This window comes from Tamandua tetradactyla, chromosome 3, assembly GCF_023851605.1.
Source record: "Tamandua tetradactyla isolate mTamTet1 chromosome 3, mTamTet1.pri, whole genome shotgun sequence".
Lineage (NCBI taxonomy): Eukaryota > Metazoa > Chordata > Mammalia > Pilosa > Myrmecophagidae > Tamandua > Tamandua tetradactyla.
The window spans coordinates 46,425,623-46,447,949 of NC_135329.1; the positions used below are offsets into that span (position 1 = coordinate 46,425,623).

Here is a 22,327-nt window from a genome sequence, read left to right on the forward strand (position 1 = left end):
ATTTTAATTAAATTGTTTCCATGGAGATGTGATCTATCCAATTCAAGGTTGGTCTTAATCCTTTCCTGAAGCTCTTTTATGAGTGGGTGCCAGACATTTGGAGGGGGGAAAAGCAAATGTCCAGAGACATTTTGCAGAGAGCTAATATAGAGAGCAGAGAGATGAAACCAAATGAAGGACAAAAGGGGAAAGAGTAACCATGTCCTGGAGAAGTCTGAAGGACACACAGAGCTCAGAGGTGTCCCTGGAGAAGTAAGCAAGGACCCACAGATACTCAGAGAGAAAGACATTGGAAAGAGACTTAGAGGAATGGAGTCCAAGAGCAAAGTGCAAACACATGTCACCATGCACCTTCCCATGTGAAAGAAGAACCCCAGATGCCAGTGGCCTTCCTTCAGAGTCAAAGCATCTTCCTCTCGATGCCTTATTTGGACATTTTCATGGACTTACAACCGTAAATTTGTAACTTAATAAATCCCCTTTGTGAAAGCCAATCCACTTGTGGTACACTGCATTCCAGCAACTTTAGCAAACTAAACAGTTGTCTTCTAGCAGTTTTATAATTCTGGTTCTTATATCTATGTCTTTGATATATTTATTTCCAATTAATTTTTGTATATAGTATGACTTAAGAGTCTACCTTTATTCCTTTGCATATAGACATCCAGTTTTCCCAGCACCAATTGTTGCCTCTATTCTTTCTCAATTAAGCAGACTTGGAGCCTTGTGAGAAATAATTTCGCCATAGATGTGATGATTTACTTCTGAACTCTCAACCCGATTCCATGTGTCTACTTGTCTTTCCTTGTCCAAAGACCATGCTGTTTTGCTTATTTTAGTTTTACAACAAGTTTTAAAATCATGACGTAGGAGTCGTAAGTTTGCTCTTTTTTTAAAGAAATTTTTAGCTATTGTGGACCTACCATATAAATTTTACTCTTTTTCTTACATGGGAAGGCTCTGGGAATTGAACCTGGAACATTGGCATGGCAGGCGAGATTTCTGCCACTGAGCCACCATTGCCCACTCCTTCCATATAAATTTGATGATTGGCTTTTGATTTTGCAAAAAAGGCTGCTAGAATTTTGAATGGCATTGTGTAGACTCTGTAAACCTCCATTGGTAGAACTGACACCTTAACATATTTAGTTTTCTAATCTATGCATGGAATATCCTTCCATTACTTAGGTCTTCTTAAATATCTTTTAGCAAATCTTTGTGGTTTTCTGCATGTAAGTCCTTTATATCCTTGTTTAAATTTACTCCGAGATACTAGCTTCTTTTAGCTGTGATTGTAAATGGAATTTTTTTCTTGATTTCCTCTTCAGATTGTTCATTATTAGTTTATAGAAACATCACTGATCTTAGAGTGTTGATCTTGTACTCCACCAGTTTGCTGAATTTATTGATAAATTCTAAGAACTTCGTTGTCGATTTTTCAGGATTTTCTTGTTAAAGGATCATGTTATCTGGAAATAGGGGAAGTTTTACTTATTCCTTTTCAATGTGGATACTTTTTATTTCTATTTCTTGCCTAACTGCTCTGATTAGGACCTCTAGAACAATGTGGAAAACCAGTGATGACAATGGGCATTCTTGCCCCTTTTCCTGATCTTAGGGGGAAGGTTTTGTCTTTCGCCAAAGATTATGTTACCTGTAGGTTTTCCATATACACCATCTATCATGTTGAGAAAGTTTTCTTCATTTCCAATTTGCTCAGTGTTTTTATCAAGAAGTGCTGGATTTTATGAAATACCATCTGCCTCAATTGAGATGATCATGTGTGGTTTTTTTTTTCCTTCATTCTATTCATGTGATGTATTTATTTTCTTATGTTGAACCAATTTTGCATTCCTGGGATAAATCCCACTTGATAATAGTGTATTAATTTTACTTTAGTGTTGGATTCTGTTTGCTTGTATTTTGTTGAGGACTTTTACATCTACATGCATAAGGGATATTGGTCTATAATTTTGTTTTCTTGCAGTATTGTTATCTGGCTTTGCTTTTACTGTGATCTGGGTCTCAAAGAATGAGTGAAATAATGTTCCATTCTCTTCAGTTTTGGGGGGAGAGTTTGAGCATGGGTTAACCCAAGAACGACTGGGTTAATTCTTCTTAGAATGTTTGGCAAAATTTTCGAGTGAAGCCAGCTGGTTCTGGGCTTTTCTTTGTTGGGCATTCATAATTCTTATGAAACTCTTTACTTGCTATTGGTCTGCTGAGATTGTCTCTTTCTTCTTGAGTCACTGTAGATAGTTTGTGTGTTACTAGGGATTGTCTATTTCATCTAAGATATTTAATTTACTAGACCACATTTGTTCATTGTATCTTAATGTAATCCTTTTAATTTGTTTGATTGATTTTCATTACAAGCATACCTTGTTTTATTGTATTTGGCTTTACTGCATTTTACTGTAGATACAGCGATTTTAAGAAATTGCAGCTTTGTGTTGATCAAGACTATCAGAGCCATTTTCCCAAAAGCATGTGCTCACTTTGTGTCTTTGTATCACATTTTGATAATTCTTTTTTCAAACTTTTTCATTATTATTGTATCTGTTCTGGTTATCTATGATCAGTGATCTTTAATGTACCTATTGCAGTTGTTTTGGAGTGCAAAAAAACTGCATCCATATAACACAGTGAAATTAATTGATAAATGTTGTGTGTGTTCTGACTGCTCTACCAACCAGCCATTCCCCATCTCTCACCCTTTCCTGAGGCCTCTCTATTCACTAAGAGCCAAAGATACTGAAATTAGGCCAATTAGTAAGATACGGCCTGTAATGTTCAAGTAAGTAGAAGAGTCATGTGCCTCTGACTTTAAATGAAATGATTAAGCTTAGTAAGGAAGGCATGTTGAAAGCCAAGACAGGCCCAAAGCTAGGCCTCTTGCATCAGACAGTTAACCACAGTGTGAACACAAAGGAAAAGTTATTGAAGGAAATTAAAAGCACTCCTTCAGTGAACATGTGAATGATAAGAAAGCAAAACAGCTGATATGGAGAAAGTTTTACTGGTCTGGAGAGAAGATCAAACCAGGCACAACATTCCCTTAAGCCAAAGCCTAATCCAGAACAAGACCCTCTCTTCAATACTCTGAAGTCTGAGAGAGGTCAGGAAGCTGGAGAAGAAAAGTATGAAGCTAGCAGAGGCTACTTCATGAGGTTTAAGGAAAGAATGCATCTCTATAACAGAAAAGTAAAAGGTGAAGCAGCAAGTGCCTATGTAGAAGCTGCAGCAAATTATCCAGAAGAGCTAGTTGATGAAGGTGATTACATTAAACATTTGGCAGATTTTCAATGTACATGAAACAGACTTCTATTAGAAGAAGATGCCATATAGGACTTTTTTTAGCTAGAGAGAAGTTGATGCCTGGATTTAAATCTTCCAAGTAACGGCTGGATCTCTTGTTATGAGCTAACGCAGCTGGTGACTTGACATTGAAGCCAATGCTCATTTAGCACTCCAAAACTCCTAGGGCCCTCAGGAATTATGCTAAATATATTCTACCTGTGCTCTATAAACAGAACAACAAAGCATGGATGACAGCACATGGTTTACAACATGGTTTACTGAATATTTTAAGCCCACTGTTGAGACCTACTGCTTAGGAAAAAAAAAATTTCCTTTCAAAATATGACTATTTGCTATTTGGCAAAGCATCTGTTCACCAAAGAGCTCTAATATTTGGACCGTGAGATGAATACTGTTTTCATGACGGCTAATATAATATCCATTCTGCAGTCCATGAACTGAGGAGTAATTTTTGACTCTCAAGTCTCCTTGCTTAAGAAATACATTTCAAATAGTAAAAGTAAAAAAAAAAAAGAGAGAGAGAAATACATTTCATAAAGCTCTATCTGTCTTGGGTAATGACTCCTCTGATGAATCTGGGCAAAGTAAACTGAAATCCTTCTGGAAAGGATTCACCATTCTAGATGTCATTAAGAGCATTTGTGAATTCATGGAAGGAGGTGAAAATATCAACAATAATGGGAGTTGGGAAGAAGTTGGTTCCAACCCTTATGGATAACTTTGAGGGGTTCAAGACTCCAGTGGAGGAAGTAACTGCAGTGTGGTAGAAATAACAAGAGAATTAGAATTAAAAGTGGAGACTGAAGATGTGACTGAATTGATGCAATCTCCTGATAAAAGTTGAGCAGATAAGGAGCTGCTTTTTATGGATGACCAAAGACAGTGTAATCTACTCATGGTGAATATGATGTGAACATTGTTTAAATGATGACAAATTATTTAGAATGTTGCAGAAACTTAGCTGATAAAACAATGGCAGGGTTTGAGAGGACTGACTCCAATTTTGATGAAAGTTCTACTGTGGGTAAAACGCTATCAAACAGCCTCTCACCCTACAGAGAAATAATTCATGAAAGCAAGAGTCAGTTGACATGGCAAACTTCATTGTTGTATTATTTTTAGAAATTGCCACGGCCTCCCCAACTTCAGCAACCACTATCCTGGCCAGTCAGTAACCATCAATATCAAGGCAAGACCCCCCACCAGGAAAAATGAACATCACTGAAGGTCCAGATGTTGGCTAGCATTTTTTAGCAATAAAGTATTTTATAAAGCAAGGGATGTACAATTTTTAGACATAATGCCATTGCACACATAATAGACCATAGTATTGTGTAAACATAACTTTAACATGCACTGGGAAACAAAAACTTGCGTGTGATTAGCTTTATTGCGATATTTGCTTTGTTGTGGTCTGTAAGTGAACTCACAAGACGTCCTAGGTATTTCTGTATTTGCATCCTCTCTCTTTTTTCCTTTGTCAGTTTAGCTCAAGTTTTTTTTTTAATGTATTAATCTTTTTAAAGAACCAACTTTTGGTTTCATTGTTTATCTCTATTGTTTTTTTCATTCCCTATCTTATTTCCCTCCACTCTCATCTTTGTCATTTCCTTCATTCTGATTGCTTTGTCCTGCTTATTCTTCCTTCTCTAGGTCCTCCAGTTATGAGGTTAGAGCTCTGATTTGATATCTGCCATCTTTTTAATGTAAGTAATTAGAGCTATGAATTTCCCTCTCAGCACTGTCTTTCCTGCATCATGTACGTTTTGGTATGTTGTGTTTTCATTTTCATTTGCCTCAAGATGTTTCCTAATTTCTCTTTTGATTTCTTCTTTGGCTCATTGGTTATTTAAGAGTATATTGTTTAATTTCCACATACTTGTGAACTTTCAAATTTTCCCTCTGTTATGGATTCATTGCATTATGGTTAGAGAAGACACACCATGATTTCAATATTTTTAAATTTATTGAGACTTGTTTTGTAACCTAATATATGGTCTATACTGGAGAGTGGCCCACATGTACTGAAGAAGTATATGTATTCTGCTGTTTGAGGGGAATTGTCCTATAAATATCTGTTCAGTCTAATTCATTTATAGTGTCATTCAGTTCTTCTGTTCCTTTAGTGATTTTCAGTCTAGATATTCTATCCATTATTGAAAATGGTGTAGTGAAGTCTCCTACTCTTAATTTAGAACCGTTTATTTCTGTACTTATATCTATCAATATTTACTACATATATTTTGATACTCTGCTATTAGGTGCAATATATTTATAATTGTTATCACTTCTCACTGAATTGAACCCTTATCAGTATACAGTGACTTTGTATGTGCCTTGTAACATTTTTTTGTTTAACAATTGGTACAACCACCCCAGCTCCTTTTGTTACTGTTTTCATAGTATATATATTTTTCTATTCTTTCTCTTTCAAAACACAAATCTTTTCAAAACAGTTTGTAATTGGGTCATTCCTTTTTAGCCTTTCTTCCAATCTTCATTTTGAGTGGAAAACTTAATCAATTTCCATCTAATGTAGTCACTGACAATGCAGTGGTTACTTCTGCCATTCTGCTATTTGTACTTTGTAAGTTTTATGCCACTCTTGTCCCTCAATACTTCCATTAATATCTATTTTTATACCTTTTGATTTTGTATTATACAATTTTGAATCTTTTTCATATCTTACTATATATACATTTCACATATTTTCTTTGTAGTTGCCATGAAGCCTAAGATCACTCTCCTAAATCTATAAAAATCACATTTGATTTGATATTCACTTAACTTCAATAGCATGCACAAACACAATTCCTCTTTGTCTCTATTCCTCCACCTTTTCATTGTAATTTCACCATAGATTAATCCTTACTTTTTTATACATTTGCAAAAAAATTAAAAAACAATATAAGTAAAAAGTGGAGTTATATACCAAAAATTACAATACAATGATACTGGCATTTACCTTTACCCATATGGTTACTTTTTGTTGAGATTTTTATTTTTTTGTGTCAACCTCAGTCAACTTACTAATGTCCTTTCCTTTCAGTTTGAGGAATTCCCTTTAGCACTGATTGTAGGGCAGGTCTAATGGTGATGAACTCCTTAGCTTTTAATTATTTGGTGATGTCTTAATCTTTCCTTCAGTTTTGAAAGACACTCTTGCTGGTTATTAAATTCTTTGTTAGTAGCTTTTTTCTTTTCACATTTTATAATGTTTTGCCCCACTGTCTCCCTATCTCCATGACTTCTCATGAGAAATTAGCACATAATCTTACTGGGTTTCCTGGCACTTAAGTTGCTTTTCCTTTGTAGCTCTCCGAACCCTATCCTTGTCCTTGTTATTGAAAAGTTTGACTAGTATATTTTTGGACATGGTTTTCTTTGAGTTTATCCTGTTCGGGTTCTTTGGGATTCTTGAATGTTTACATTCATGTCTTTTGTTAATTTGGGGAAGTTTTCTGCCATCTTTTCTTTGAAAATACCTTCTCTCCCTTCTCTTTCTTTTCCTCTGGGATTCCCATAATGGAGATGTTAGTGTGCTTGACGGTGTAACACTGCTCTCTTAAGTTCTGTTCTCCTTTTTTTTTTTCTTTATGCTCCTCTGTCTTAATAATTGCAGTTGCCTTTTCTTCATATTCACAAATTCTCTATTCTACCAGCTCCAAACTGCAACTGAAACTCTCTAGGGAATTCTTTGTGTCAACTACTGTGGTCTTCTTTCCCAGTTTTTCTGTTTGGTTGCTTTTTCTATTATGATATTTTCAATCTTGGTTAGAGGACAAGTGACTACATTACTAAAATGTTAAATGGCAATTACAATGAACAACTGCGGTTAAGAAACAGTGATTTATTCTCAGTTGTTTATGATGAAACTGAGCTTAGAAAAAAAATAACTAATCATTTCAATCATTGTTTATTCAGCAGTAAGAGACTTCAAGTATGAACTAAATGATGAAAAAGGTGTGGTTTCTTATTTCTTACTTCATAATTTGGAAAGGTTATGCGAGTGTGTGCATGTGTGTGTACACAAAATATGGCAGAAAAGGAAATGACTTCACAAAAAGGAACAGATAAAATATCACAAAAGGACCAGTTTAGAAGATGAAAGATCACCTATGGAAAGAGAGATATGTTTAATTCTCACCGATTCAGAAACCTTTTAATTAGACTATTAAAGACAGGCATTAGAAAAGTTGAAAAATGGAGGAAAGCCATCACAAAGAGACCTTTATGAATAATGACTTTTATAAAAAAGTAAAGTCTGGCATAAAACATTTGTGGTTTGTTTTGAAACACAAACACCTTATCAATTTGAAATATTTTAGCATACTAATTTGTTATTTGATTTTTTTAACTACACATATAACACAAAAGTTCCCATCTTAACTATTCTTAAGTGTACATTTCATCTGAATCAGAGAATTAAAGAGAATTAGGAAAACTGTATCTATACAATTTTTGTTAGGCAAAAAACAGAAGTGCTTGCCAATATTCAGGGTCTTCTTTTCTCCCTGGCCACACAACTAAAGCACATTTCATGGCATATCTTGTAGCAATGTTTATCTAGAAGATTGAGTCTGGCCAACGGAATGTAGCAGAAGTTAGGTGCAACACCTCTAGTCTAGCTCATGGATATCTCTCATACATGATCCTCTATCACTTTCTCTATTCACTGACTCAGTGGAGGATGATGGAGCCACACAATAGAAGCAGTGCAGGTCCCAGAATGACGGTGTAAAGCACAACTCCCTCTTGCCATGTAATTACTCATATGTCTTGAGAAATATGCATTTTAGCATGTTAAAGCACTTATATTTTAGGATCGTTTATTTACGATTTATCCAACTCTCAATTAGAATTGGTCTCTACTTGCTCAGGATCTCATTTATTTAGCTCTATTCTCCAACCCACCTGCGCTTATCTCTTTAAAAGTTCTACTTCCTTCTTCCTCCCAGGGACTTCCAAGATAGGTCCTATGTATGCCTAATCTTTGCTCAGCTGCATGAGGAGTGGGTAAGGCACACACATGCATATTACTCATCAGATAGAAAAGCAACACAGATGCCATTATAGAAAAACTTCTAAAATTAAAATAAAGTTTAGAGTGTTTCACTTTTTTTCGTCCACAATTTGGAAATACAGAACTTTGATTTAACTAAGTAAATACATTAGGCGTTTTTTCTTTCCTCCAGTATATGCCTTAATTTATGCAAGGTATTTTGGACTTTACTGTTTATAAAGTTGATATACATAAAATATGTTGTTTGTTTACTACAATGGTTCCATGAAAAAACCTAGGTAGGAATCTTCACCATTTTACATATATGGTGGAAGCTATTTCAAGTAGTATCAGTGACTTACCTATTATATTGGTTTCCTATTGCTGCTTTAGCAAATTTCCACAAACCTAGTGGCTAAAAGCAACATACATTTATTGCCTTGCAGTTCTAGAGGCTAGAAGTCCTAAAGCCAAGGTGTTGGCAGGACTGCATTCATTCTGAAGGTTCTAGGGTAGAATCCGTTTCTTGCCATTATCAGCTGCTAACGGTTGCCTGCATTGCTTGGCTCATGGATCCTTCCTCCATATTCACTGTATATCACTCCAACCTCTGCTTCCATTTTCACATCTCCTTCTCTGACTCTATCCCTTCTTAAAAGGAAGTGTAATTACATTTGGCTCACCAGATAATCCATCATTATATCTCTATCATAAGATCCTTAATTTAATCACATCTATAAAATCGGTTTTTTTTTTTTGTTTTTTTTTTTTGCCATGGAAGATAACATACATATTACAAATTCTGGGGATTATGACACAGACATCTCTCAGGGGACCAATTTTTTGTCTACCACACCCATATATAGTAAGTGGTGGAGTAAGATCTGAGCCTTCTTAGACTGAATCCACTCTCATTTGAAAAAGAAATTCCTCAAATACCAGTAACAACTGAGAAAAGTAAGGTGCCTTCGGTGCACAGTTGGCCAAGTTATGGTACAATAGTAAACTAAGTTTTATCGTTCCTGATATCTGCAAAGCCATCCAGCAGAGTATACAAAGGTGCCAGTGTTAATGTGGCATTCAAGGTTGCTGTCTGGGCTGCATGAATTAGATTACCTTAGAGTATATAATCTATTCAAAATAAAGGAGTCTTAGAGAAGTAAACGAGAGCATTAATTCATATTTGATGGGTAATATATGACATGTCGTGTGCTACACATAGATATCCAGATTCTTTATGAGTGACCTGATATGTTGTCATATCAACCAGTGTAAGCGGGAAAAACACATGAAAAATTTTAAAACCCCTAAATTTGAAGCATACAAAAAAGGTGAGGTGGTGGAATGGAATGCTTATACTGGGTACATAGAGAACCAATTTGAATATCAGCTAACCTATTGCCTTAGAAATCTCTTATTATTATCATTAATGTTTTATTTATTTTAAACAGTTTAAAGTTAACGTTTTTTGAGTGATATTTACAACAAATTCACTCTGGAGTGTACCACTAACGTCAAATTAACGTTCAGGTTTTGAAAATATTAAAACTCTCCTTAGAAATCCTTCTAAGCTCTAAGTTTAGACATTTAGTCATGATTAAAGCAGCAAAAAACAGAATTTTTATTGGAAGCTAAAAGCTAATAGTGAAAATTCTTATAAATGAAGTACAGAAAACAGTTCTCATATACCAAAATTTTCTTCTTGTTTTAAAATTGTAGTTTATTCATGTCTTAATATATAAGAAGTAAGCAATTCTTAAACTACTGCTGTCCCTACCCTGCCCCCAAAATGTCCTTTTTGATTTTAGTAAGATAAAGGTTAGCAACATTTCTTAAATTAGTCATTTGTTATTCCTATAGAAAAGGAAAGACTGTGACAGATATACATGACAAAGCATGTGATACTCTCAAAGGAAACTAAAAACTGAATGAGACTCATTCCTAGATTTCTAGATTATTTACTTTATGCAGTGTCTATTTGTAAAATATTTCTTCCTTCTCTTCATTGCTACTAAAGGTCTTCATCACGATTCAATGGACAATAGCAAGAGCATTTGGTCAGTATCCAAGCCTCTATAACTTCTTCCCAATACTACAGGGGCTATTTTACTAAAGCACATTTCTAATGATGTTTCTCCATGCCCCCTTTTCTCACTTATAAGTTAGAGATCAAACTTCTTAGATCAAAAAGCCAAGGCCCTTTTGAGCTGGTTTTTGCCGATGCTTCCATCCTCAATTTCCTCCATTCCCCACTATTTCCTAAATATATTAAGATGTTTCAATATATTCGTGTCTTTGAACATCAATTTTCACCATCTATCTTGCTTTTTACTTGTTGTTGTCCTAAAGAAGCCTTATTTACCTTCAAAATCTAGCCCTTCTGGAAGCTCTTTTGATAAGACTTCATAATAGCTAAAAATCTTCAATGTTACTTTGTCTACACTTCAGTCAACTCTTTCATCCCATCTCCCTATTATGAGTTTGCTGTGGGAAGACCTTTTGTCTTTATTCATTTGTCTATTCGTAACACCAAACACAATATCTGGGAGATAGTAGTACCCAAAAATCATATGAAAACATGGCAACACAGAGAAAAAAAGCAGAAAATTTCTTAGTTTATTCTTCAACGCAGCACAAAATCCATATAACAAATACACAGTATTGCTTCTCTGAAGTACGTTCTCCATAAAGCCATAGATGAATATAAGAAAGCCTACTTTTCTGCTTAAAACCCAACCCATGTATTAGAAGTAGTCTTTATACTTTACTTTCCCCATATTTGTCCTTTGTGAAGGTGAAAAAGTGTCTTGAAATGCTATAATAGTTTGGAAGCCTGAATCTAATTCAGTCTTAAATGTCATTTATCTGGTATCGTATACTATAATGTTTACTAGAGTGTCTTGACACCTATTTTAAGTACATCCTACCAACTAAACAACTAAGTTTGCTAAATGCTGTTCTTCTGCAAGATAGAATAGAGCAATGGCTTTGTTTTTTTTTTGTTTTGTTTACTACCGAGCCTAAGCCAGTAAAAAATTCAAAAACAAAACTCTGTAAAAAAATGTGGAGTAAACACTGGATACTCTACAGTAATTAAGACTATTTTTGATCATGCTTTCTTTTGAGATACCATGGAGGCTACAGACCCTGTCTTCTTAAAAATACACAAATGTAGAAACCTTCTCAATTTTACATAAATTTCTCAAGGCCCATATATGCTTTCCCTGAAGCAAAGCATATATCCCTGGAAGAAACTTCAATCTCAGATTAAGACTCCCTATGATTGAGAATAAAATTCAAGCACCTAACCCTACATGCAATGAACCTCACGTCCTGGCCCCTATCTCTTGTTAAAATTCTCTTATATTTTATATTTCATATTGCCCACTCTGATTGGAATCCTGGAATGAATCTTCCTTCCCACTTGCCACTACCCCTTTCAATGAGCAAAGACTCCTCTATCATTAGGATTTAGCCATTTTCATTGTCCATATACCCTAAACTTATTATACATGCCAAAATATGGGGGATCGGTAACAGAAACATCACCAATCTACTGTATTTCCATTTGTCTTGTGGCAGAAATTACATTCTCTTATAGTGAGTGGTGACAAGGGCATACACCCAAATGAACCTTAGAATTCGACTGAATTCAAGTTCTACACTTACTACAAATGTGATATCAGGCATGTGACATAAGAAGAATCAATATTTACAATAAAATGTGATAATTCTCGCTTTGCTGAACTGTGGTGGGGGTTAAATGAGATAAGTATTCAAAGTGCCTGTCACACTGCAGGTACATAGGAGGCCTTTCACATTTGTCAGGACCCCCACTTTGACATGGTTTGGATGCTATGCCTTTCAAAGCAGGTTTTCTATACTTTGATGAAGCATCCTTTCAGTATAAAAAAAAAGTAAACGATTCTATGTATATTTATATACTATCAGCACGTACTTTGTACTGACAGAATAATTGTGGTGCATGCACAGTAATAAAAATAAAAACAAAACAATTACTATATTTGTTAACAGTATAAACTTTTTTCTTTGGAAATATATTAAGAGAAATATCCTTAAATATGACATTACTTTTTAAAATCTTATCTGACATTACTTTATGACAGAGCAATTTCAATCTCTAAGTTCAATTTACATTGATTCTTGCTCTTAAGACCTGTTATAGTTGAACAGATACCTCACAAAAACATTTTCATCCAACATGGAAGAAGTGTCTTGGCTACAGTAACTAAACCATGATACTCATTTTTAGTTCTATATGTTGACTACTCCAAGGATTTTACTGAAATTCAGCTAGTCCATTTTCATCATTCCCAATGCCATTCAGTTGCTCTTGCAAACTAATCATTATACACACACACACACACACACACACACACACAATCAAATGGATTTAAAACCCATTGAAATGATTCACTATGACAATTTTTAAAATTGCGTAATTTTTGTTTTCAAATTTTTCAAGTACATAAATCTTATTTTATACCATTTGAAGCATAAAAAATCACATAACAATGACAACATTCCTAAAAATCCATTTTCAAAATATCCTCGCCATAGTACAAGTTTCTTTTTAAAGCTATTCCTTCTCACTATTTGTTAGCACCTCATCTTTACTTGGAAGCAAGATTAAATACATTTTTTCCCAAAGTATCTGCTGGTATCATACTATTTCAGCCACTGTCATCCCAAAATAGCAAATTTAGAACTTGTATTCTTTTGTAAAAGAAAATTTAAACTCATCTTTAAGATTGGCAGCTATTTTAGAACCTGGCTACAAGATAACATGCTGACTTCTTTGTAGTACGATGATTTTCATAGGAGTATCCTATTTCATTACAAACTTTTATAAAATATTATAATATAGTTTACAATCCACTTACTGAAACTCTCGTAAACTACAATATGTAGCAAGGTGCCAAAAGCCAAAGGAAGAGTGGCAATTCTAATGTCAAGTATGCTGCACTGTGGGCTGCTTCTTTCATCTAAAGGAAATCATACGTGACACATTACTAACATCTGGAGAAAATGAGGCTCTCTTTATAAGTTTTATGTTTAGGATGGTTTTCTATATTTATTAATACAAACAATTTCATATTTTTTTCTTATACTCCAATATCTTGGGGATCCCCTGAAATAAGCACATTTCATTTCGGATACCAATCCCTAGAGCGCTATGCCAAATTCCATCAAATGAGTTATTACATAACAAACATTAACTGATAATTTAGGAGAACTAGCTGTGTCTAGCTGAGATCCAAACACAAAAATGATCCTCAATGATTTTTTAAAGTTGTGAATAAAAAGCATGATAAATAGCTAAATTAAAAAATGTTGGTGGTGACACTATCAACATGGCAGTATATGTCATACACTGATAAAGCCTCCCCAGAGCTTAGCAAATAAAAGGACAAATCCCACTTGCTTAGAACTCCCAAGTACACTAGAGACTGGAGGACAAATTCTGAATTGAGGAAAGAGAAAAATATCAGGTAGAAAAATTCTATACCAACTGCTGGTCTGTTCCCATTCTCCTCCCTCTTACTTGGTCCTGTGCAGCTTAGGAGTGGCACAGAGGAAGCACAGGCCAGGTCCTACCATTGCAGACAGAAACTCACAGCAGAGAGATAGAACTCCATGCGTATTTAGGCACAGGGACCTAGGTCCACGGTGAGCCAGACCTGAACACAAGCTGTCAAGGAATAATGTATACAAAAGAGCCCTTGGAGTGGGGAAAGAGAGACTGTGATAGAAATGCTAGCAAGGACCATTGTGTCCTCAATCAATCCAACTGGCTAGACCACCTAAAGACAAAACTGGCTTTTCTGAAGTGATCCAGCTTTCTGGATTGATCCCATCTGGCTACACACAGCAGGATACCCTAACAGGGAAGCATTAAGAGGCAGAAAAGGGTAGGGGTGGGGGTAACTGAGCTGCTGTAAGACAGAATGGGTCACAGATGTGAAATGTGTAAGAAAAATGGGGTACTAAGTAAGGGAGAAAACGGAAACAAATCGTAGGAGCTAGGAATAAAAATCGGCACAAAAACAGAACAAATCAAGATTCCTAGAGAATAAACAAAAAACAGGAAGCTCTATCCCAGAAGTGAAACAAATGCACAAAAAGTGTAATTTTAAAAACTGTACTGTATATTCAGGGCAAGAATCAGGTGAAAAAAAGCTAGGAAAAATACTGAACAGTTAAACACAGGTTATTCTAAAATTCTAGAATAAGTTGGACCAAGCATCAAAGAAAAGCCTTAACAAAAATCGTATCAAAAACAAAATTCTAAGGGTGCATGGTGGTTCAGTGGTAGAATGCTTGCCTGGCATGCAGGAGACCTCAGTTTGATTTCCAGCCCATATTCCTCCCCCCCAAAAAATTTTTTTAATGAAAATAAAACCTTAGCAAGAGGGAGAACTTGGCATTGAGTTAAATTATCAAGATAATCAGATACTTAGACATCAGCAAAAAATTACAGGCCATAGTAAGAGACAGGAAGATATGGCTCAATCAAGAGAACAAACTAAAACTTGGATAAATTAAAACATCACAGAAGACTCACAACTTGGAATAACTAATCAAAGATGTTCAAACAAATCTCCTAAATTAACCCAAGTAGATGAAGGAAAAATATGCACAAAGAGATAAAGATATTAAGAAGACAATTTGTGAGCATAAAGAAGAATATAAGAAGAAACAACAGAAATTATGGGATGAAAGGTACAACAATAGAAATTAAAAATACAACTGAGACATATAACAGTAGATTTGAACAGGTAGAAGAAAAAAATCAGCAAACTAGAAAACAGGACAACTAAAATCATACAGTCAGAGGAACAAATAGAAATAAGAACAGGAAAAAATGAGAAGTATCAGAGATTTGAGTGACAGTATAAAAGGCACAAACATACATATCATGGGTGCTTCAAAAGAAGAAGATAGGGGAAAAGGGGCAGAAAGACTATTTGAGGAAATAATGGGTTAAATACAACTCTTATGAAAGATATAAATATACCTTCCCAAAAAGCATAATGTACTCCAACAAACAGAATAAATCCTAATAGACCTACTCCAAAATATACTAATCAGAATGTCAAATGCCAAAGATTAAGAGGGACTTTTGAAAACAACAAGAAAAGAGTGACTCATTATACACGAGGGAGCCCCAATAAGACTAAGTTCCAACCTCTCATCAGTAACCATGGAGTTGAGAAGGCAGTGGTACAATATATTTAAGATGCTGAAAGAGAAAAACTGCCAACTCCAAATTCTTATCCAGAAAAACTGTCCTTCAAAAATGAAGGAGATAGAATGAAAAACAAACAAACAAAAAAAAAAAAAAAAAAAATGAAGGAGAGTTAAAATATTCACAGTAATCAGAAACTGAGGGAGTCCATCAATAAAAGACCTACTTTACAAGCATTAGGGAGTTCTGCAGGTTGAAAGGAAAAGATAGGAAAGAATGCTTGGAGTAGTATGAAGAAATGAAGATCATCAGTGAGGGCAACGAAAGAGGTGAATGGAAAACCTAATAGTACTGTATCCTCAATATACAACTATACTCTTTAATTCATACACGAATCGGGATACAATTGAACAAGAAAAAGGCATATTTCCTGATAGCAGATATGCAAAATAGAAAGTGGTAAAGTGGAACAAAAAAAACCATAAAGATGGGAAATGGAGGGTTATAGGAACAGGGAACATGTATGTTACTGAAGCTAAGTGTGTATCTTTTCAAATTAGTAAGTTATAATGTAAGTTGTGTAATATAAACCTCAGGGTAACCACAAAGAAAATATTTTTTAAAATATAAAGAAAGAAAAATGAGAAAGGGATTAGTTAGGTAAATCACTAAGAATGACTATACAGAAAAGGAGGTTGCAATAAAGGAAAAGAGAGACCAAAAAAGGACAAAATGGTTGACATACTGCCCTTATATTAATAACACTTGAATGTTAGTGGACTAAACTCCCCAATCAAAAACAGATTGGGAGAATGGATTAAAAAGCATGACCCAACTACATGTTGTTTACAGCAGACTCAGCTTAGACCTCAAAAAACAAATATGAGTATCTGATAGCTAACATTATACTCAATGGTGAAAGATTAGAAAGCTTTCTCTCTAGGATCTGGAAAAAGACAAGGATGCCTACTGTCACCACTGCTATTCAATACTGTACTGGAAGTTCTAGCCAGAGTAAGCAGTCAAGAAAAAGATATAAAAGGCATACAAATAGGAAAAGTGGAAGCAAAACTCACTATTTGATGACAACATAATCCTATTTATATAGTCCTGAAAAATCTACAACAAAAGTGCTAGCACTAATAAATTCAGCAAATTGGTGGATATAAGATCAACATGCAAAAATCAGTAGTGTTTCTACATAGTAGTAATGAGCAATATGAGGAGGAAATTTTAAAAAAATTCCAGTTACAATAGCAACTAAAAGAATCAAACATCTAAGAATAAATTTAACCAAGGATATAACAGGGCCTGTACACAGAAAGCTACAAAACATTGGTAAAAGAAATCAAAGAAGACCGAAACAAATGTATGGTCATTCTGTGTTCATGGATTGGAAGACTAAATATAGCTAAATGTTAATTCTATCCAAAAATGATTTACAGATTCAAAACAATCCCAGTCAAAATTCCAATAGTTCAGAAATGTAAAAGCCAACCATCAAATTTATTTGGTAGGGTAAGGGATCCTGAATAGTCAAAACATCTTAAATAAGAAAAATGAAATTAGAGGATTCATTTCTCACTTTAAAGCATACTGCAAAGCTACAGTGGTCAAAACACTATGGCATAAGGATAGCTATATCTACCAATGGAGTCAAATTGAGAGTTCAGATATAGACCCTCATACCTATGGACAATTGCCTTCTAACAATGCTCCCAAGTCTACTCAATTGGGAAAGAATAGTCTCTTCAACAAATGGTCCTGGGAGAACTAGATGTCCATTTGCAAAAGAATGAGAGAGGACCACTATCTCATCCCATATGCCCAAATTAACTCAAAATGGATCAAAGACTGAAATATAAGAGCTAAGCCTAGAAAACTCCTAGAAGAATATGTAGGGAAACATCTTTAGGATCTTGTGTTAGATAATGATTTCTTAGACTTTACTCCCAAAGCCAAAGCAATGAGAAAAAAAAAAAGGGATCTCTTCAAAATTAAGTTTTTGTCAAGAACTTTGTCAAGAAAGTGAAAAGACAACCTACTCAATGAGTGAAAATATTTGGATACCACATATCAGATAAGGGTTTAATATTCAGAATATAAAAAGAAATCCTACTCAACAATAAAAAGACAAAGAACCCAATTTAAAAAGCCTTGAATAGACATTTCTCCAAAGAGGATATACAAATGATTAAAAAGCACATGAAAATATGCTTAACATCACTAGCTATTAGGGAAATGCAAATCAAAACCACAATGAGATATCATTTCACCTATGAGAATGGCTACTATTGAAAAAAAATTACAAGGATTGGAGAGAATGTGGAGGAATACATTGGAGGAATACTCATAGATTTCTGGTGGGAATGTAAAATGGTGTAGCTGCTGGAGAAGACAATTTGGCAGAAACTAAATATAGAATTACCTGGCAATCACTAGGTATATACGCAGAAGAACTGAAAGCTGGGACTTGAACAGATATTTGCACATCAATGTCTTGGTGGCATTATGCACAACTGCCAAAGATGGAAGCAACCCAAGTACTGCTTTGGCCAAACAAAATGTGGTATATACATACAATGCAATATTATTTACCTGTAAAAAGGAACAAAATCCTAATACATGTGAAAATATGGATGAATCTTGAGGACATTATGCTGAGTGAAATAAGCCAGTCACAAAAGGACAAATATTGTGATCTCACTGATATGAACTAATTATAATAAACAAAATCACAGAATTAGAATCTAGAATATAGGTTACCAGGGGATAGATTTGGGGTAAAGATTGAGAAGTTGATGTTTAATTTTTCAAGAATTTCTCTTTAGGTTGATTTTAAAGATTTGGAAACTGATGGTGGTGATGGTAGCACATTACTGTGAGTATAATTAACAGCACTGAATTACGTATGTGAATGTGTTTGAAAGGGGAAGTTTTGGGTTATGTGTGTTACTAGCATGAACGTTAGAAGATAAAATATGGGACTAACACAATGAATCCCTTTTTGATATTGGATTGGGATTAATAGTACAAGTATGAGAATGTTTTTTCATGCATTATAACAAATGTACAACACTAATGCAAGGCGTTAACAGGGTGGTACATGGGGAAAAATATATACCTAATGTAAACTATGCACTGTAGTTGAAAGTATTATTTTAATATTCTTCCATCAATTGTAACAAAGGTACCATACCAATGCAATGAGTCAACACTGGGGAGAATATGGGAATGCTGTATTTTTTACATAGCTTTTCTGAAAGCCTTCAACTTTTCTAATTAAAATAATAATAATTAAAAAAAATTTGAATCACCTGAATGTACTGGCATGAACAGTACACAGAACTCACACAAGGCAGGGAATAGTGTCTCTCCCAAAATTCAGTCAGTTAAACCTCATAAAATTCATTGCTTAGATGCTGCCTAACAAATTTTTTGTTTTATTTTGTTTTTTGCTTCAAAAACTGTTTTTATTGTATAATATAACATATACAAAGCAAAGAAATAAAAAAGCAATAGTTTTCAAAGCATTCTTCAAAAAGCGGTTACAGGCTAGATCCCAGAGTTTGTCAAGGGCTACCATATGATCCTCTCATATTTTCCTTCTAGCTGCTCCAGAATATAAGAGGCTAGAGGGCTTAAACACTTTTTTATCATCACAATCAACTTTTTTTTCCTTCTTATTTTGTGAACAATAACATATATGCAAATAAGCTAAAAATTTCCAAGCACACCACCACAATTAGTTGTAGAACATATTTCAAACTTTGACATGGGTTACAATTTCACGTTTTTACTTCTAGCTGCTCTAAATTCTGGAGACTAAAAGAGACATCACTTTAATGATTCAGCTTTCATATTAATTTGTTAAGTCCTATCTTCTATGTATAATTCCACCATCATCTTTGCTCTTTCCATACCCCTCTCATTGGGTTGTTTGGGATACGACAATTCTAAATTTTTGATATTGGAAGGGTCTGTCACTAATATGGGGTAGGGAGATGAACTATCTGATGTTCTGGAGAGGCTGGGCTAAGTTTCAGGACTTATCTGGACCAGGAACCCATCTGGAGGTTGTGGGTTTCTGGAAAGTTACTCTAGCACCTGGAACCTTTGTGGAATCTTATATAATGCCCTAGGTGTCCTTTAGGATTGGCTGGAATGGTCCTGGTAGAGGATTGGCAGGTTATGATAGGTAGCAATGTCTAACTGAAGCTTGCATAAGAGCAACCTCCAGAGTAGCCTCTCGACTCTATTTGAACTCTCTCTGCCACTGATACTTCATTAATTACACTTCTTTTCCCCTTTTTGGTCAGGATGTAATTTGTAATTGTTGATCCCACAGTGCCAGGTCTGGATTCATCCCTGGGAGTCATCTCCCACGTCACCAGGGAGACCTTCACCCCTGGATGTTATGTTCCATGTAGAAGTGAGGGCAATGATTTCACTTGCAGAGTTGGGTTTAGAGAGACAGGCCACGTCTGAGTAACAACAGAGGTCCTCCAGTAGTAACTCTTAGGCATGCCCATAGGTAATCTAAATTTCTCTGCTACCTACATAAGTTTCACAAGAGTAAGCCTCATAATCGAGGGCATGGCCTATTGATTTGGGAATCCCTAAAGTTTGACACAGTATCAGCGGATTCCCTGATAGTCAGGTTTAATAGTTCCATAGTCTTTCTCCCCTCCCTCAGCGTACTGTGCCAATACTTTTTAATTATCTGCTTAATATACTCTAGGATGTTTTCAGGCATTACAATAATCTATACAGGATTAAAAGACTTCTTTCTTACTCTGTGCTTCCTGTGTTTCAGTTGTTCAAATGAGCTATACAGATTGGTTGAATTAGCTTATGCATTACAGAAAATTTCAGTTTCAGACCAAATTAAACCTTTCTTCCACTGGTCTCAAAGAGTATGTGGGCTTCTAAAGTATAGATACTGTCTTCCTTACCCCTATGTTCTGAATTACTTTAACCCCAACCTGTTCGGCTTCGTTCTTATCTCTAAATATCAGGTTATATATATATAAATCAGCCTCTCAAAATCCAGAAATAATAATCACCAGTCCAGACTTAATGTGTCTGCTCTAAAAGCTTACAACCTAGGCCACTGTTTTCTTTTCCTTTTTTTTTTAATAAACAAATTAATTAATTTTTAAAACATAACAACATACAAACACAAACATTCTTACCATATGATCATTCCATTCTTGATATATAATCAATAACTCACAATATCATCACATAGTTGTATGCTCATCATCATGATCACTTCTTACATTTGCATCAATTCAAAAAAAGAAATAAAAACGAAAAAGAAAAACAATTCATACACACCATACCCCTTACCCTTCCCTTTCACTGATCACTAGGATTTCAATCTACTAAATTCATTTTAACATTTGTTCCCCCTATTATTTATTTACTTTTAATCCATATTTTTTACTCATCTATCCATAAGGTAGATAAAAGGAGCATCAGACACAAGATTTTCACAATCACAAAGTCACACTGCGAAAGCTTTATCGTTATACATTCATCTTCGAGAAACATGGCTATTGGAACACAGCTCTACATTTTCAGACACTTCGCTCCAGCTTCTCCATTTTACCTTAACTAAAAAGGTGATATCTATATAATGCATAAGAATAACCTCCAGGATTGCCTAACAAATTTTAAAAGTTAGACCAGAAAGGGTCAAATTCTTTCTGAGTAACTGAACTCCATCCAAGAACAAAGTGCGAAACTATTTCCAGAAAAAAAACAAACATACAAGTACCTCAAAAAGGTAAAATTCACAATATATGGCGTTTCATTAAAAATTAACAGACATGGAGAAAAACAAGGAAACAAATCCCATAAGGAGAGGGGTGAAAAATCGGTCAAATCAGACCATTCCATGACTGACACAGACATGACTGACCCGAGAAAAACAATAAAACAATGATTAGAATTGTGTCTCACATAGTCAAAAAATAAAGTGGAGGCATAAATAATATAAAAAAAATTTTTCTATAAACTAAAACTGTAATGTCTGAAATAAAAAAACACACTGGACGGGATGAACGGCAGATTAGACATTGCAGAAGGAAATATTAGTGAATTCGAAGACATTATAATAATAATAGACTATCAAAAATGAAACAAAGAAAATTAAAGAGAATTAAAAACGCGGACAAAGCACCAGCGAGTAACGGAATAACTTCTAGTAAACTAACACACAAGAAACTGAAGCACTCAAAGCCAGTCAGAGAGACGGGAGAGGGGCAGAAAAACGTTCGAAGTCAATGGCTGAAAAATTTCCAACTTCAGTGAAAACTACAAACCCACAAATCCAATAAGCTCAGTGAAACCCTAGGACACGAAACTTGAAGAAAACTATATGTAGCCTATGATAAATTGTCCAAAACCACTGATAATATATATTTAGATAAAGAAACCGACAGAATAAAAACGATGGTGTACGTGAGAAGGAAGAGAGATATTACATTTCTCCTCAGAAACAATGTGAGCAAGACAACAGGAGATTACCGTATTAAAACAAAACAAAACAACAAAACCTGTAAACTTCGAACGATTTACCTAGCAAAAGTGTTTTTCCTCAATGGAGAAGAGCGTCACGACGGTGGCGGCGCAGACGCCGCTATCCCCGCGCGCCCCCTGCAGACTCCGCGGCTGGCGCAGGGCGGGAGCAGGGGAGGGGGAGGTCGGAGCGCGCCCCGCGTGAGCTCGCGGGAAAGACCGCGATCGCGGACGCAGCCGCGAGGCCCGCCGCCAGCGCCGGAAGAGGG

At 35.1% G+C, this 22,327-nt stretch overlaps 1 protein-coding gene across 5 annotated transcripts in view; it reads right to left on the minus strand.

Annotated features, from left to right (window-relative positions):
• MYT1L (myelin transcription factor 1 like) overlaps window positions 1-22,327 on the minus strand; it is a 625,705-nt gene that overhangs the window by 468,454 nt on the left and 134,924 nt on the right. For 4 of the 5 annotated variants that reach the window (XM_077153068.1, XM_077153066.1, XM_077153064.1 and 1 more), the window contains exon 1: window positions 22,119-22,221. The exons of the other annotated variant lie outside the window; for it this stretch is intronic. The gene's annotated coding sequence lies outside the window, so the exon portion shown is untranslated. Of the gene's footprint in view, window positions 1-22,118; window positions 22,222-22,327 lie in introns of those variants that run through there. 5 annotated transcript variants of the gene reach the window in all.